General features: G+C 47.9%; 27 non-coding genes across 27 annotated transcripts; all 27 read right to left on the reverse strand.

The window, feature by feature from the left end:
- Positions 1-297: 297 nt before the first annotated feature.
- On the reverse strand, positions 298-370 carry Trnai-uau. Its single transcript has one exon. It is a non-coding gene; the product is annotated as a tRNA-Ile (tRNA).
- Positions 371-600: 230 nt separating this feature from the next.
- Positions 601-673, reverse strand: Trnai-uau. The gene has a single exon. It is a non-coding gene; the product is annotated as a tRNA-Ile (tRNA).
- A 230-nt stretch (positions 674-903) lies between these two features.
- Positions 904-976, reverse strand: Trnai-uau. Its single transcript has one exon. It is a non-coding gene; the product is annotated as a tRNA-Ile (tRNA).
- An 837-nt stretch (positions 977-1,813) lies between these two features.
- Trnai-uau lies at positions 1,814-1,886 on the reverse strand. The gene has a single exon. It is a non-coding gene; the product is annotated as a tRNA-Ile (tRNA).
- A 531-nt stretch (positions 1,887-2,417) lies between these two features.
- Positions 2,418-2,490, reverse strand: Trnai-uau. The gene has a single exon. It is a non-coding gene; the product is annotated as a tRNA-Ile (tRNA).
- A 532-nt stretch (positions 2,491-3,022) lies between these two features.
- Positions 3,023-3,095, reverse strand: Trnai-uau. Its single transcript has one exon. It is a non-coding gene; the product is annotated as a tRNA-Ile (tRNA).
- Positions 3,096-3,323: 228 nt separating this feature from the next.
- On the reverse strand, positions 3,324-3,396 carry Trnai-uau. The gene has a single exon. It is a non-coding gene; the product is annotated as a tRNA-Ile (tRNA).
- Positions 3,397-4,534: 1,138 nt separating this feature from the next.
- On the reverse strand, positions 4,535-4,607 carry Trnai-uau. Its single transcript has one exon. It is a non-coding gene; the product is annotated as a tRNA-Ile (tRNA).
- A 230-nt stretch (positions 4,608-4,837) lies between these two features.
- Trnai-uau lies at positions 4,838-4,910 on the reverse strand. The gene has a single exon. It is a non-coding gene; the product is annotated as a tRNA-Ile (tRNA).
- A 229-nt stretch (positions 4,911-5,139) lies between these two features.
- Positions 5,140-5,212, reverse strand: Trnai-uau. Its single transcript has one exon. It is a non-coding gene; the product is annotated as a tRNA-Ile (tRNA).
- Positions 5,213-5,442: 230 nt separating this feature from the next.
- Positions 5,443-5,515, reverse strand: Trnai-uau. The gene has a single exon. It is a non-coding gene; the product is annotated as a tRNA-Ile (tRNA).
- Positions 5,516-5,745: 230 nt separating this feature from the next.
- Positions 5,746-5,818, reverse strand: Trnai-uau. The gene has a single exon. It is a non-coding gene; the product is annotated as a tRNA-Ile (tRNA).
- Positions 5,819-6,048: 230 nt separating this feature from the next.
- On the reverse strand, positions 6,049-6,121 carry Trnai-uau. The gene has a single exon. It is a non-coding gene; the product is annotated as a tRNA-Ile (tRNA).
- Positions 6,122-6,350: 229 nt separating this feature from the next.
- On the reverse strand, positions 6,351-6,424 carry Trnai-aau. Its single transcript has one exon. It is a non-coding gene; the product is annotated as a tRNA-Ile (tRNA).
- Positions 6,425-6,955: 531 nt separating this feature from the next.
- On the reverse strand, positions 6,956-7,028 carry Trnai-uau. Its single transcript has one exon. It is a non-coding gene; the product is annotated as a tRNA-Ile (tRNA).
- A 230-nt stretch (positions 7,029-7,258) lies between these two features.
- Positions 7,259-7,332, reverse strand: Trnai-uau. The gene has a single exon. It is a non-coding gene; the product is annotated as a tRNA-Ile (tRNA).
- Positions 7,333-7,560: 228 nt separating this feature from the next.
- On the reverse strand, positions 7,561-7,633 carry Trnai-uau. Its single transcript has one exon. It is a non-coding gene; the product is annotated as a tRNA-Ile (tRNA).
- A 531-nt stretch (positions 7,634-8,164) lies between these two features.
- Trnai-uau lies at positions 8,165-8,237 on the reverse strand. The gene has a single exon. It is a non-coding gene; the product is annotated as a tRNA-Ile (tRNA).
- A 1,138-nt stretch (positions 8,238-9,375) lies between these two features.
- Positions 9,376-9,448, reverse strand: Trnai-uau. Its single transcript has one exon. It is a non-coding gene; the product is annotated as a tRNA-Ile (tRNA).
- Positions 9,449-10,282: 834 nt separating this feature from the next.
- Trnai-uau lies at positions 10,283-10,355 on the reverse strand. The gene has a single exon. It is a non-coding gene; the product is annotated as a tRNA-Ile (tRNA).
- Positions 10,356-10,888: 533 nt separating this feature from the next.
- Trnai-uau lies at positions 10,889-10,961 on the reverse strand. The gene has a single exon. It is a non-coding gene; the product is annotated as a tRNA-Ile (tRNA).
- Positions 10,962-11,797: 836 nt separating this feature from the next.
- On the reverse strand, positions 11,798-11,870 carry Trnai-uau. The gene has a single exon. It is a non-coding gene; the product is annotated as a tRNA-Ile (tRNA).
- A 230-nt stretch (positions 11,871-12,100) lies between these two features.
- On the reverse strand, positions 12,101-12,173 carry Trnai-uau. Its single transcript has one exon. It is a non-coding gene; the product is annotated as a tRNA-Ile (tRNA).
- A 230-nt stretch (positions 12,174-12,403) lies between these two features.
- Trnai-uau lies at positions 12,404-12,476 on the reverse strand. Its single transcript has one exon. It is a non-coding gene; the product is annotated as a tRNA-Ile (tRNA).
- A 534-nt stretch (positions 12,477-13,010) lies between these two features.
- Positions 13,011-13,083, reverse strand: Trnai-uau. The gene has a single exon. It is a non-coding gene; the product is annotated as a tRNA-Ile (tRNA).
- Positions 13,084-13,918: 835 nt separating this feature from the next.
- On the reverse strand, positions 13,919-13,991 carry Trnai-uau. The gene has a single exon. It is a non-coding gene; the product is annotated as a tRNA-Ile (tRNA).
- A 531-nt stretch (positions 13,992-14,522) lies between these two features.
- Positions 14,523-14,595, reverse strand: Trnai-uau. The gene has a single exon. It is a non-coding gene; the product is annotated as a tRNA-Ile (tRNA).
- Between the last annotated feature and the right edge of the window lie 1,221 nt (positions 14,596-15,816).

Raw genomic sequence — 15,816 nt, forward strand, 5'->3', positions numbered from 1 at the left:
GGTCCGGGTATCAAACCCGAAACCTCTCCATTATAGGTGGAGCGCTCTACCAACTGAACTAACCAGGGTAAGACGTCAGTAGAGCAAACGGGTTTTATCAGCTGCCACCAGTCTAACACCAACAAGGGTGAAGCTTGCAGTTTAAGGTTATGATTATAATGCAATTATATGCAAAGGTGCAAGCGAGCTGGACAAGAATGATGAAAATTAATCCCTGGAGAAGGGGAACAAGGGGGACAAAGGACAAACACAAATCTCCAAACACAGCTAGGTGACCGGTGCGCGACCGAAAAAATCCGCCTGGTCCGGGTATCGAACCCGAAACCTCTCCATTATAGGTGGAGCGCTCTACCAACTGAGCTAACCAGGGGTTAGACGTCAGTAGAGCAAACGGATTTTATCAGCTGCCACCAGTCTAACACCAACAAGGGTGAAGCTTGCAGTTTAAGGTTACGATTATAATGCAATTAAATGCAAAGGTGCAAGCGAGCTGGACAAGAATGATGAAAATTAATCCCTGGAGAAGGGGAACAAGGGGGACAAAGGACAAACACAAATCTCCAAACACAGCTAGGTGACCGGTGCGCGACCGAAAAAATCCGCCTGGTCCGGGTATCGAACCCGAAACCTCTCCATTATAGGTGGAGCGCTCTACCAACTGAGCTAACCAGGGGTTAGACGTCAGTAGAGCAAACGGGTTTTATCAGCTGCCACCAGTCTAACACCAACAAGGGTGAAGCTTGCAGTTTAAGGTTATGATTATGATGCAATTAAATGCAAAGGTGCAAGCGAGCTGGACAAGAATGATGAAAATTAACCCCTGGAGAAGGGGAACAAGAGGGACAAAGGACAAACACAAATCTCCAAACACAGCTAGGTGACCGGTGCGCGACCGAAAAAATCCGCCTGGTCCGGGTATCGAACCCGAAACCTCTCCATTATAGGTGGAGCGCTCTACCAACTGAGCTAACCAGGGGTTAGACGTCAGTAGAGCAAACGGGTTTTATCAGCTGCCACCAGTCTAACACCAACAAGGGTGAAGCTTGCAGTTTAAGGTTATGATTATGATGCAAATAATTGCAAAGGTGCAAGCGAGCTGGACAAGAATGATGAAAATTAATCCCTGGAGAAGGGGAACAAGGGGGACAAAGGACAAACACAAATCTCCAAACACAGCTAGGTGACCGGTGCGCGACCGAAAAAAATCCGCCTGGTCCGGGTATCGAACCCGAAACCTCTCCATTATAGGTGGAGCGCTCTACCAACTGTGCTAACCAGGGGTTAGACGTCAGTAGAGCAAACGGGTTTTATCAGCTGCCACCAGTCTAACACCAACAAGGGTGAAGCTTGCAGTTTAAGGTTATGATTATGATGCAATTAAAAACAAAGGTGCAAGCGAGCTGGACAAGAATGATGAAAATTAATCCCTGGAGAAGGGGAACAAGGGGGACAAAGGACAAACACAAATCTCCAAACACAGCTAGGTGACCGGTGCGCGACCGAAAAAATCCGCCTGGTCCGGGTATCGAACCCGAAACCTCTCCATTATAGGTGGAGCGCTCTACCAATTGAGCTAACCAGGGGTTAGACGTCAGTAGAGCAAACGGGTTTTATCAGCTGCCACCAGTCTAACACCAACAAGGGCGAAGCTTGCAGTTTAAGGTTATGATTATGATGCAATTAAATGCAAAGGTGCAAGCGAGCTGGACAAGAATGATTAAAATTAATCCCTGGAGAAGGGGAACAAGAGGGACAAAGGACAAACACAAGTCTCCAAACACAGCTAGGTGACCGGTGCGCGACCGAAAAAATCCGCCTGGTCCGGGTATCGAACCCGGGACCTCTCCATTATAGGTGGAGCGCTCTACCAACTGAGCTAACCAGGGTTAGACGTCAGTAGAGCAAACGGGTTTTATCAGCTGCCACCAGTCTAACACCAACAAGGGTGAAGCTTGCAGTTTAAGGTTATGATTATGATGCAATTAAATGCAAAGGTGCAAGCGAGCTGGACAAGAATGATGAAAATTAATCCCTGGAGAAGGGGAACAAGGGGGACAAAGGACAAACACAAATCTCCAAACACAGCTAGGTGACCGGTGCCCGACCGAAAAAATCCGCCTGGTCCGGGTATCGAACCCGAAACCTCTCCATTATGGTGGAGCGCTCTACCAACTGAGCTAACCAGGGGTTAGACATCAGTAGAGCAAACGGGTTTTATCAGCTGCCACCAGTCTAACACCAACAAGGGTGAAGCTTGCAGTTTAAGGTTATGATTATGATGCAATTAAATGCAAAGGTGCAAGCGAGCTGGACAAGAATGATGAAAATTAATCCCTGGAGAAGGGGAACAAGAGGGACAAAGGACAAACACAAATCTCCAAACACAGCTAGGTGACCGGTGCGCGACCGAAAAAATCCGCCTGGTCCGGGTATCGAACCCGGGACCTCTCCATTATAGGTGGAGCGCTCTACCAACTGAGCTAATCAGGGTTAGACGTCAGTAGAGCAAACGGGTTTTATCAGCTGCCACCAGTCTAGCACCAACAAGGGTGAAGCTTGCAGTTTAAGGTTATGATTATAATGCAATTAAATGCAAAGGTGCAAGCGAGCTGGACAAGAATGATGAAAATTAATCCCTGGAGAAGGGGAACAAGGGGGACAAAGGACAAACACAAATCTCCAAACACAGCTAGGTGACCGGTGCGCGACCGAAAAAATCCGCCTGGTCCGGGTATCGAACCCGAAACCTCTCCATTATAGGTGGAGCGCCCTAGCAACTGACCTAACGAGGGGTTAGACGTCAGTAGAGCAAACGGGTTTTATCAGCTGCCACCAGTCTAACACCAACAAGGGTGAAGCTTGCAGTTTAAGGTTATGATTATGATGCAATTAAATGCAAAGGTGCAAGCGAGCTGGACAAGAATAATGAAAATTAATCCCTGGAGAAGGGGAACAAGAGGGACAAAGGACAAACACAAATCTCCAAACACAGCTAGGTAACCGGTGCGCGACCGAAAAAATCCGCCTGGTCCGGGTATCGAACCCGGGACCTCTCCATTATAGGTGGAGCGCTCTACCAACTGAGCTAATCAGGGTTAGACGTCAGTAGAGCAAACGGGTTTTATCAGCTGCCACCAGTCTAACACCAACAAGGGTGAAGCTTGCAGTTTAAGGTTATGATTATGATGCAATTAAATGCAAAGTTGCAAGCGAGCTGACAAGAATGATGAAAATTAATCCCTGGAGAAGGGGAACAAGGGGGACAAAGGACAAGCACAAATCTCCAAACACAGCTAGGTGACCGGTGCGCGACCGAAAAAATCCGCCTGGTCCGGGTATCGAACCCGAAACCTCTCCATTATAGGTGGAGCGCTCTACCAACTGAGCTAACCAGGGGTTAGACGTCAGTAGAGCAAACGGGTTTTATCAGCTGCCACCAGTCTAACACCAACAAGGGTGAAGCTTGCAGTTTAAGGTTATGATTATGATGCCATTAAATGCAAAGGTGCAAGCGAGCTGGACAAGAATGATGAAAATTAATCCCTGGAGAAGGGGAACAAGAGGGACAAAGGACAAACACAAATCTCCAAACACAGCTAGGTGACCGGTGCGCGACCGCAAAAATCCGCCTGGTCCGGGTATCGAACCCGGGACCTCTCCATTATAGGTGGAGCGCTCTACCAACTGAACTAACCACGGGTTAGACGTCAGTAGAGCAAACGGGTTTTATCAGCTGCCACCAGTCTAGCACCAACAAGGGTGAAGCTTGCAGTTTAAGGTTATGATTATAATGCAATTAAATGCAAAGGTGCAAGCGAGCTGGACAAGAATGATGAAAATTAATCCCTGGAGAAGGGGAACAAGGGGGACAAAGGACAAACACAAATCTCCAAACACAGCTAGGTGACCGGTGCGCGACCGAAAAAATCCGCCTGGTCCGGGTATCGAACCCGAAACCTCTCCATTATAGGTGGAGCGCTCTAGCAACTGAGCTAACGAGGGGTTAGACGTCAGTAGAGCAAACGGGTTTTATCAGCTGCCACCAGTCTCACACCAACAAGGGTGAAGCTTGCAGTTTAAGGTTATGATTATGATGCAATTAAATGCAAAGGTGCAAGCGAGCTGGACAAGAATAATGAAAATTAATCCCTGGAGAAGGGGAACAAGAGGGAAAAAAGGACAAACACAAATCTCCAAACACAGCTAGGTGACCGGTGCGCGACCGAAAAAATCCGCCTGGTCCGGGTATCGAACCCGGGACCTCTCCATTATAGGTCGAGCGCTCTACCAACTGAGCTAATCAGGGTTAGACGTCAGTAGAGCAAACGGGTTTTATCAGCTGCCACCAGTCTAACACCAACAAGGGTGAAGCTTGCAGTTTAAGGTTATGATTATGATGCAATTAAATGCAAAGTTGCAAGCGAGCTGACAAGAATGATGAAAATTAATCCCTGGAGAAGGGGAACAAGGGGGACAAAGGACAAGCACAAATCTCCAAACACAGCTAGGTGACCGGTGCGCGACCGAAAAAATCCGCCTGGTCCGGGTATCGAACCCGAAACCTCTCCATTATAGGTGGAGCGCTCTACCAACTGAGCTAACCAGGGGTTAGACGTCAGTAGAGCAAACGGGTTTTATCAGCTGCCACCAGTCTAACACCAACAAGGGTGAAGCTTGCAGTTTAAGGTTATGATTATGATGCAATTAAATGCAAAGGTGCAAGCGAGCTGGACAAGAATGATGAAAATTAATCCCTGGAGAAGGGGAACAAGAGGGACAAAGGACAAACACAAATCTCCAAACACAGCTAGGTGACCGGTGCGCGACCGAAAAAATCCGCCTGGTCCGGGTATCGAACCCGGGACCTCTCCATTATAGGTGGAGCGCTCTACTAACTGAGCTAACCAGGGTTAGACGTCAGTAGAGCAAACGGGTTTTATCAGCTGCCACCAGTCTAACACCAACAAGGGTGAAGCTTGCAGTTTAAGGTTATGATTATAATGCAATTAAATGCAAAGGTGCAAGCGAGCTGGACAAGAATGATGAAAATTAATCCCTGGACAAGGGGAACAAGGGGGACAAAGGACAAACACAAATCTCCAAACACAGCTAGGTGACCGGTGCGCGACCGAAAAAATCCGCCTGGTCCGGGTATCGAACCCGAAACCTCTCCATTATAGGTGGAGCGCTCTACCAACTGAGCTAACCAGGGGTTAGACGTCAGTAGAGCAAACGGGTTTTATCAGCTGCCACCAGTCTAACACCAACAAGGGTGAAGCTGGCAGTTTAAGGTTATGATTGTAATGCAATTAAATGCAAAGGTGCAAGCGAGCTGGACAAGAATGATGAAAATTAATCCCTGGAGAAGGGGAACAAGGGGGACAAAGGACAAACACAAATCTCCAAACACCGCTAGGTGACCGGTGCGCGACCAAAAAAATCCGCCTGGTCCGGGTATCGAACCCGAAACCTCTCCATTATAGGTGGAGCGCTCTACCAACTGAGCTAACCAGGGGTTAGACGTCAGTAGAGCAAACGGGTTTTATCAGCTGCCACTAGTCTAACACCAACAAGGGTGAAGCTTGCAGTTTAAGGTTATGATTATGATGCAAATAAATGCAAAGGTGCAAGCGAGCTGGACAAGAATGATGAAAATTAATCCCTGGAGAAGGGGAACAAGGGGGACAAAGGACAAACACAAATCTCCAAACACAGCTAGGTGACCGGTGCGCGACCGAAAAAATCCGCCTGGTCCGGGTATCGAACCCGAAACCTCTCCATTATAGGTGGAGCGCTCTACCAACTGAGCTAACCAGGGGTTAGACGTCAGTAGAGCAAACGGGTTTTATCAGCTGCCACCGGTCTAAGACCAACAAGGGTGAAGCTTGCAGTTTAAGGTTATGATTATGATGCAATTAAATGCAAAGGTGCAAGCGAGCTGGACAAGAATGATGAAAATTAATCCCTGGAGAAGGGGAACAAGAGGGACAAAGGACAAACACAAATCTCCAAACACAGCTAAGTGACCGGTGCGCGACCGAAAAAATCCGCCTGGTCCGGGTATCGAACCCGGGACCTCTCCATTATAGGTGGAGCGCTCTACCAACTGAGCTAACCAGGGTTAGACGTCAGTAGAGCAAACGGGTTTTATCAGCTGCCACCAGTCTAACACCAACAAGGGTGAAGCTTGCAGTTTAAGGTTATGATTATAATGCAATTAAATGCAAAGGTGCAAGCGAGCTTGACAAGAATGATGAAAATTAATTTCTGGAGAAGGGGAACAAGAGGAACAAAGGACAAACACAAATCTCCAAACACAGCTAGTTGACCGGTGCGCGACCGAAAAAATCCGCCTGGTCCGGGTATCGAACCCGAAACCTCTCCATTATTGGTGGAGCGCTCTACCAACTGAGCTAACCAGGGCTTAGACGTCAGTAGAGCAAACGGATTTTATCAGCTGCCACCAGTCTAACACCAACAAGGGTGAAGCTTGCAGTTTAAGGTTATGATTATAATGCAATTAAATGCAAAGGTGCAAGCGAGCTGGACAAGAATGATGAAAATTAATCCCTGGAGAAGGGGAACAAGCGGGACAAAGGACAAACACAAATCTCCAAACACAGCTAGGTGACCGGTGCGCGACCGAAAAAATCCACCTGGTCCGGGTATCGAACCCGAAACCTCTCCATTATGGTGGAGCGCTCTACCAACTGAGCTAACCAGGGGTTAGACGTCAGTAGAGCAAACGGGTTTTATCAGCTGCCACCAGTCTAACACCAACAAGGGTGAAGCTTGCAGTTTAAGGTTATGATTATAATGCAATTAAATGCAAAGGTGCAAGCGAGCTGGACAAGAATGATGAAAATTAATCCCTGGAGAAGGGGAACAAGGGGGACAAAGGACAAACACAAATCTCCAAACACAGCTAGGTGACCGGTGCGCGACCGAAAAAATCCGCCTGGTCCGGGTATCGAACCCGAAACCTCTCCATTATAGGTGGAGCGCTCTACCAACTGAGCTAACCAGGGGTTAGACGTCAGTAGAGCAAACGGGTTTTATCAGCTGCCACCAGTCTAACACCAACAAGGGTGAAGCTTGCAGTTTAAGGTTATGATTATGATGCAATTAAATGCAAAGGTGCAAGCGAGCTGGACAAGAATGATGAAAATTAATCCCTGGAGAAGGGGAACAAGAGGGACAAAGGACAAACACAAATCTCCAAACACAGCTAGGTGACCGGTGCGCGACCGAAAAAATCCGCCTTGTCCGGGTATCGAACCCGGGACCTCTCCATTATAGGTGGAGCGCTCTACCAACTGAGCTAACCAGGGTTAGACGTCAGTAGAGCAAACGGGTTTTATCAGCTGCCACCAGTCTAACACCAACAAGGGTGAAGCTTGCAGTTTAAGGTTATGATTTTAATGCAATTAAATGCAAAGGTGCAAGCGAGCTGGACAAGAATGATGAAAATTAATCCCTGGACAAGGGGAACAAGGGGGACAAAGGACAAACACAAATCTCCAAACACAGCTAGGTGACCGGTGCGCGACCGAAAAAATCCGCCTGGTCCGGGTATCGAACCCGAAACCTCTCCATTATAGGTGGAGCGCTCTACCAACTGAGCTAACCAGGGGTTAGACGTCAGTGGAGCAAACGGGTTTTATCAGCTGCCACCAGTCTAACACCAACAAGGGTGAAGCTTGCAGTTTAAGGTTATGATTATGATGCAATTAAATCAAAGGTGCAAGCGAGCTGGACAAGAATGATGAAAATTAATCCCTGGAGAAGGGGAACAAGGGGGACAAAGGACAAACACAAATCTCCAAACACAGCTAGGTGACCGGTGCGCGACCGAAAAAATCCGCCTGGTCCGGGTATCGAACCCGAAACCTCTCCATTATGGTGGAGCGCTCTACCAACTGAGCTAACCAGGGGTTAGACGTCAGTAGAGCAAACGGGTTTTATCAGCTGCCACCAGTCTAACACCAACAAGGGTGAAGCTTGCAGTTTAAGGTTATGATTATAATGCAATTAAATGCAAAGGTGCAAGCGAGCTGGACAAGAATGATGAAAATTAATCCCTGGAGAAGGGGAACAAGGGGGACAAAGGACAAACACAAATCTCCAAACACAGCTAGGTGACCGGTGCGCGACCGAAAAAATCCGCCTGCTCCGGGTATCGAACCCGGGACCTCTCCATTATAGGTAGAGCGCTCTACCAACTGAGCTAACCAGGGTTAGACGTCAGTAGAGCAAACGGGTTTTATCAGCTGCCACCAGTCTAACACCAACAAGGGTGAAGCTTGCAGTTTAAGGTTATGATTATAATGCAATTAAATGCAAAGGTGCAAGCGAGCTGGACAAGAATGATGAAAATTAATCCCTGGAGAAGGGGAACAAGGGGGACAAAGGACAAACACAAATCTCCAAACACAGCTAGGTGACCGGTGCGCGACCGAAAAAATCCGCCTGGTCCGGGTATTAAACCCGAAACCTCTCCATTATAGGTGGAGCGCTCTACCAACTGAGCTAACCAGGGGTTAGACGTCAGTAGAGCAAACGGGTTTTATCAGCTGCCACCAGTCTAACACCAACAAGGGTGAAGCTTGCAGTTTAAGGTTATGATTATGATGCAATTATATGCAAAGGTGCAAGCGAGCTGGACAAGAATGATGAAAATTAATCCCTGGAGAAGGGGAACAAGGGGGACAAAGGACAAACACAAATCTCCAAACACAGCTAGGTGACCGGTGCGAGACCGAAAAAATCCGCCTGGTCCGGGTATTGAACCCGAAACCTCTCCATTATAGGTGGAGCGCTCTACCAACTGAGCTAACCAGGGGTTAGACGTCAGTAGAGCAAACGGGTTTTATCAGCTGCCACCAGTCTAACACCAACAAGGGTGAAGCTTGCAGTTTAAGGTTATGATTATAATGCAATTAAATGCAAAGGTGCAAGCGAGCTGGACAAGGATGATGAAAATTAATCCCTGGAGAAGGGGAACAAGGGGGACAAAGGACAAACACAAATCTCCAAACACAGCTAGGTGACCGGTGCGCGACCGAAAAAATCCGCCTGGTCCGGGTATTGAACCCGAAACCTCTCCATTATAGGTGGAGCGCTCTACCAACTGAGCTAACCAGGGGTTAGACGTCAGTAGAGCAAACGGGTTTTATCAGCTGCCACCAGTCTAACACCAACAAGGGTGAAGCTTGCAGTTTAAGGTTATGATTATGATGCAATTATATGCAAAGGTGCAAGCGAGCTGGACAAGAATGATGAAAATTAATCCCTGGAGAAGGGAAACAAGGGGGACAAAGGACAAACACAAATCTCCAAACACAGCTAGGTGACCGGTGCGCGACCGAAAAAATCCGCCTGGTCCGGGTATCGAACCCGAAACCTCTCCATTATAGGTGGAGCGCTCTACCAACTGAGCTAACCAGGGGTTTGACGTCAGTAGAGCAAACGGGTTTTATCAGCTGCCACCAGTCTAACACCAACAAGGGTGAAGCTTGCAGTTTAAGGTTATGATTATGATGCAATTAAATGCAAAGGTGCAAGCGAGCTGGACAAGAATGATGAAAATTAATCCCTGGAGAAGGGGAACAAGAGGGACAAAGGACAAACACAAATCTCCAAACACAGCTAGGTGACCGGTGCGCGACCGAAAAAATCCGCCTGGACCGGGTATCGAACACGGGACCTCTCCATTATAGGCGGAGCGCTCTACCAACTGAGCTAACCAGGGTTAGACGTCAGTAGAGCAAACGGGTTTTATCAGCTGCCACCAGTCTAACACCAACAAGGGTGAAGCTTGCAGTTTAAGGTTATGATTATAATGCAATTAAATGCAAAGGTGCAAGCGAGCTGGACAAGAATGATGAAAATTAATCCCTGGAGAAGGGGAACAAGGGGGACAAAGGACAAACACAAATCTCCAAACACAGCTAGGTGACCGGTGCGCGACCGAAAAAATCCGCCTGGTCCGGGTATCGAACCCGAAACCTCTCCATTATAGGTGGAGCGCTCTACCAACTGAACTAACCAGGGTTAGACGTCAGTAGAGCAAACGGGTTTTATCAGCTGCCACCAGTCTAACACCAACAAGGGTGAAGCTTGCAGTTTAAGGTTATGATTATAATGCAATTATATGCAAAGGTGCAAGCGAGCTGGACAAGAATGATGAAAATTAATCCCTGGAGAAGGGGAACAAGGGGGACAAAGGACAAACACAAATCTCCAAACACAGCTAGGTGACCGGTGCGCGACCGAAAAAATCCGCCTGGTCCGGGTATCGAACCCGAAACCTCTCCATTATAGGTGGAGCGCTCTACCAACTGAGCTAACCAGGGGTTAGACGTCAGTAGAGCAAACGGATTTTATCAGCTGCCACCAGTCTAACACCAACAAGGGTGAAGCTTGCAGTTTAAGGTTATGATTATAATGCAATTAAATGCAAAGGTGCAAGCGAGCTGGACAAGAATGATGAAAATTAATCCCTGGAGAAGGGGAACAAGGGGGACAAAGGACAAACACAAATCGCCAAACACAGCTAGGTGACCGGTGCGCGACCGAAAAAATCCGCCTGGTCCGGGTATCGAACCCGAAACCTCTCTATTATAGGTGGAGCGCTCTACCAACTGAGCTAACCAGGGGTTAGACGTCAGTAGAGCAAACGGGTTTTATCAGCTGCCACCAGTCTAACACCAACAAGGGTGAAGCTTGCAGTTTAAGGTTATGATTATGATGCAATTAAATGCAAAGGTGCAAGCGAGCTGGACAAGAATGATGAAAATTAACCCCTGGAGAAGGGGAACAAGAGGGACAAAGGACAAACACAAATCTCCAAACACAGCTAGGTGACCGGTGCGCGACCGAAAAAATCCGCCTGGTCCGGGTATCGAACCCGAAACCTCTCCATTATAGGTGGAGCGCTCTACCAACTGAGCTAACCAGGGGTTAGACGTCAGTAGAGCAAACGGGTTTTATCAGCTGCCACCAGTCTAACACCAACAAGGGTGAAGCTTGCAGTTTAAGGTTATGATTATGATGCAAATAATTGCAAAGGTGCAAGCGAGCTGGACAAGAATGATGAAAATTAATCCCTGGAGAAGGGGAACAAGGCGGACAAAGGACAAACACAAATCTCCAAACACAGCTAGGTGACCGGTGCGCGACCGAAAAAAATCCGCCTGCTCCGGGTATCGAACTCGAAACCTCTCCATTATAGGTGGAGCGCTCTACCAACTGAGCTAACTAGGGGTTAGACATCAGTAGAGCAAACGGGTTTTATCAGCTGCCACCAGTCTAACACCAACAAGGGTGAAGCTTGCAGTTTAAGGTTATGATTATGATGCAATTAAATGCAAAGGTGCAAGCGAGCTGGACAAGAATGATGAAAGTTAATCCCTGGAGAAGGGGAACAAGGGGGACAAAGGACAAACACAAATCTCCAAACACAGCTAGGTGACCGGTGCGCGACCGAAAAAATCCGCCTGGTCCGGGTATCAAACCCGAAACCTCTCCATTATAGGTGGAGCGCTCTACCAACTGAACTAACCAGGGTAAGACGTCAGTAGAGCAAACGGGTTTTATCAGCTGCCACCAGTCTAACACCAACAAGGGTGAAGCTTGCAGTTTAAGGTTATGATTATAATGCAATTATATGCAAAGGTGCAAGCGAGCTGGACAAGAATGATGAAAATTAATCCCTGGAGAAGGGGAACAAGGGGGACAAAGGACAAACACAAATCTCCAAACACAGCTAGGTGACCGGTGCGCGACCGAAAAAATCCGCCTGGTCCGGGTATCGAACCCGAAACCTCTCCATTATAGGTGGAGCGCTCTACCAACTGAGCTAACCAGGGGTTAGACGTCAGTAGAGCAAACGGATTTTATCAGCTGCCACCAGTCTAACACCAACAAGGGTGAAGCTTGCAGTTTAAGGTTATGATTATAATGCAATTAAATGCAAAGGTGCAAGCGAGCTGGACAAGAATGATGAAAATTAATCCCTGGAGAAGGGGAACAAGGGGGACAAAGGACAAACACAAATCTCCAAACACAGCTAGGTGACCGGTGCGCGACCGAAAAAATCCGCCTGGTCCGGGTATCGAACCCGAAACCTCTCCATTATAGGTGGAGCGCTCTACCAACTGAGCTAACCAGGGGTTAGACGTCAGTAGAGCAAACGGGTTTTATCAGCTGCCACCAGTCTAACACCAACAAGGGTGAAGCTTGCAGTTTAAGGTTATGATTATGATGCAATTAAATGCAAAGGTGCAAGCGAGCTGGACAAGAATGATGAAAATTAACCCCTGGAGAAGGGGAACAAGAGGGACAAAGGACAAACACAAATCTCCAAACACAGCTAGGTGACCGGTGCGCGACCGAAAAAATCCGCCTGGTCCGGGTATCGAACCCGAAACCTCTCCATTATAGGTGGAGCGCTCTACCAACTGAGCTAACCAGGGGTTAGACGTCAGTAGAGCAAACGGGTTTTATCAGCTGCCACCAGTCTAACACCAACAAGGGTGAAGCTTGCAGTTTAAGGTTATGATTATGATGCAAATAATTGCAAAGGTGCAAGCGAGCTGGACAAGAATGATGAAAATTAATCCCTGGAGAAGGGGAACAAGGGGGACAAAGGACAAACACAAATCTCCAAACACAGCTAGGTGACCGGTGCGCGACCGAAAAAAATCCGCCTGGTCCGGGTATCGAACCCGAAACCTCTCCATTATAGGTGGAGCGCTCTACCAACTGAGCTAACCAGGGGTTAGACGTCAGTAGAGCAAACGGGTTTTATCAGCTGCCACCAGTCTAACACCAACAAGGGTGAAGCTTGCAGTTTAAGGTTATGATTATGATGCAATTAAATGCAAAGGTGCAAGCGAGCTGGACAAGAATGATGAAAATTAATCCCTGGAGAAGGGGAACAAGAGGGACAAAGGACAAACACAAATCTCCAAACACAGCTAGGTGACCGGTGCGCGACCGAAAAAATCCGCCTGGTCCGGGTATCGAACCCGGGACCTCTCCATTATAGGCGGAGCGCTCTACCAACTGAGCTAACCAGGGTTAGACGTCAGTAGAGCAAACGGGTTTTATCAGCTGCCACCAGTCTAACACCAACAAGGGTGAAGCTTGCAGTTTAAGGTTATGATTATAATGCAATTAAATGCAAAGGTGCAAGCGAGCTGGACAAGAATGATGAAAATTAATCCCTGGAGAAGGGGAACAAGGGGGACAAAGGACAAACACAAATCTCCAAACACAGCTAGGTGACCGGTGCGCGACCGAAAAAATCCGCCTGGTCCGGGTATCGAACCCGAAACCTCTCCATTATAGGTGGAGCGCTCTACCAACTGAGCTAACCAGGGGTTAGACGTCAGTAGAGCAAACGGGTTTTATCAGCTGCCACCAGTCTAACACCAACAAGGGTGAAGCTTGAAGTTTAAGGTTATGATTATGATGCAAATAAATGCAAAGGTGCAAGCGAGCTGGACAAGAATGATGAAAATTAATCCCTGGAGAAGGGGAACAAGGGGGACAAAGGACAAACACAAATCTCCAAACACAGCTAGGTGACCGGTGCGCGACCGAAAAAATCCGCCTGGTCCGGGTATCGAACCCGAAACCTCTCCAGTATAGGTGGAGCGCTCTACCAACTGAGCTAACCAATGGTTAGACGTCAGTAGAGCAAACGGGTTTTATCAGCTGCCACCAGTCTAACACCAACAAGGGTGAAGCTTGCAGTTTAAGGTTATGATTATGATGCAATTAAATGCAAAGGTGCAAGCGAGCTGGACAAGAATGATGAAAATTAATCCCTGGAGAAGGGGAACAAGAGGGACAAAGGACAAACACAAATCTCCAAACACAGCTAGGTGACCGGTGCGCGACCGAAAAAATCCGCCTGGTTCGGGTATCGAACCCGGGACCTCTCCATTATAGGTGGAGCGCTCTACCAACTGAGCTAACCAGGGTTAGACGTCAGTAGAGCAAACGGGTTTTATCAGCTGCCACCAGTCTAACACCAACAAGGGTGAAGCTTGCAGTATAAGGTTATGATTATAATGCAATTAAATGCAAAGGTGCAAGCGAGCTGGACAAGAATGATGAAAATTAATCCCTGGAGAAGGGGAACAAGGGGGACAAAGGACAAACACAAATCTCCAAACACAGCTAGGTGACCGGTGCGCGACCGAAAAAATCCGCCTGGTCCGGGTATCGAACCCGAAACCTCTCCATTATAGGTGGAGCGCTCTACCAACTGAACTAACCAGGGTTAGACGTCAGTAGAGCAAACGGGTTTTATCAGCTGCCACCAGTCTAACACCAACAAGGGTGAAGCTTGCAGTTTAAGGTTATGATTATAATGCAATTATATGCAAAGGTGCAAGCGAGCTGGACAAGAATGATGAAAATTAATCCCTGGAGAAGGGGAACAAGAGGGACAAAGGACAAACACAAATCTCCAAACACAGCTAGGTGACCGGTGCGCGACCGAAAAAATCCGCCTGGTCCGGGTATCGAACCCGGGACCTCTCCATTATAGGCGGAGCGCTCTACCAACTGAGCTAACCAGGGTTAGACGTCAGTAGAGCAAACGGGTTTTATCAGCTGCCACCAGTTTAACACCAACAAGGGTGAAGCTTGCAGTTTAAGGTTATGATTATAATGCAATTAAATGCAAAGGTGCAAGCGAGCTGGACAAGAATGATGAAAGTTAATCCCTGGAGAAGGGGAACAAGGGGGACAAAGGACAAACACAAATCTCCAAACACAGCTAGGTGACCGGTGCGCGACCGAAAAAATCCGCCTGGTCCGGGTATCAAACCCGAAACCTCTCCATTATAGGTGGAGCGCTCTACCAACTGAACTAACCAGGGTAAGACGTCAGTAGAGCAAACGGGTTTTATCAGCTGCCACCAGTCTAATACCAACAAGGGTGAAGCTTGCAGTTTAAGGTTATGATTATAATGCAATTATATGCAAAGGTGCAAGCGAGCTGGACAAGAATGATGAAAATTAATCCCTGGAGAAGGGGAACAAGGGGGACAAAGGACAAACACAAATCTCCAAACACAGCTAGGTGACCGGTGCGCGACCGAAAAAATCCGCCTGGTCCGGGTATCGAACCCGAAACCTCTCCATTATAGGTGGAGCGCTCTACCAACTGAGCTAACCAGGGGTTAGACGTCAGTAGAGCAAACGGATTTTATCAGCTGCCACCAGTCTAACACCAACAAGGGTGAAGCTTGCAGTTTAAGGTTATGATTATAATGCAATTAAATGCAAAGGTGCAAGCGAGCTGGACAAGAATGATGAAAATTAATCCCTGGAGAAGGGGAACAAGGGGGACAAAGGACAAACACAAATCTCCAAACACAGCTAGGTGACCGGTGCGCGACCGAAAAAATCCGCCTGGTCCGGGTATCGAACCCGAAACCTCTCCATTATAGGTGGAGCGCTCTACCAACTGAGCTAACCAGGGGTTAGACGTCAGTAGAGCAAACGGGTTTTATCAGCTGCCACCAGTCTAACACCAACAAGGGTGAAGCTTGCAGTTTAAGGTTATGATTATGATGCAATTAAATGCAAAGGTGCAAGCGAGCTGGACAAGAATGATGAAAATTAACCCCTGGAGAAGGGGAACAAGAGGGACAAAGGACAAACACAAATCTCCAAACACAGCTAGGTGAGCGGTGCGCGACCGAAAAAATCCGCCTGGTCCGGGTATCGAACCCGAAACCTCTCCATTATAGGTGGAGCGCTCTACCAACTGAGCTAACCAGGGGTTAGACGTCA

Source organism: Ixodes scapularis, unplaced genomic scaffold, assembly GCF_016920785.2.
Source record: "Ixodes scapularis isolate PalLabHiFi unplaced genomic scaffold, ASM1692078v2 PGA_scaffold2__306_contigs__length_199485367, whole genome shotgun sequence".
Taxonomy (NCBI): Eukaryota; Metazoa; Arthropoda; class Arachnida; order Ixodida; family Ixodidae; genus Ixodes; species Ixodes scapularis.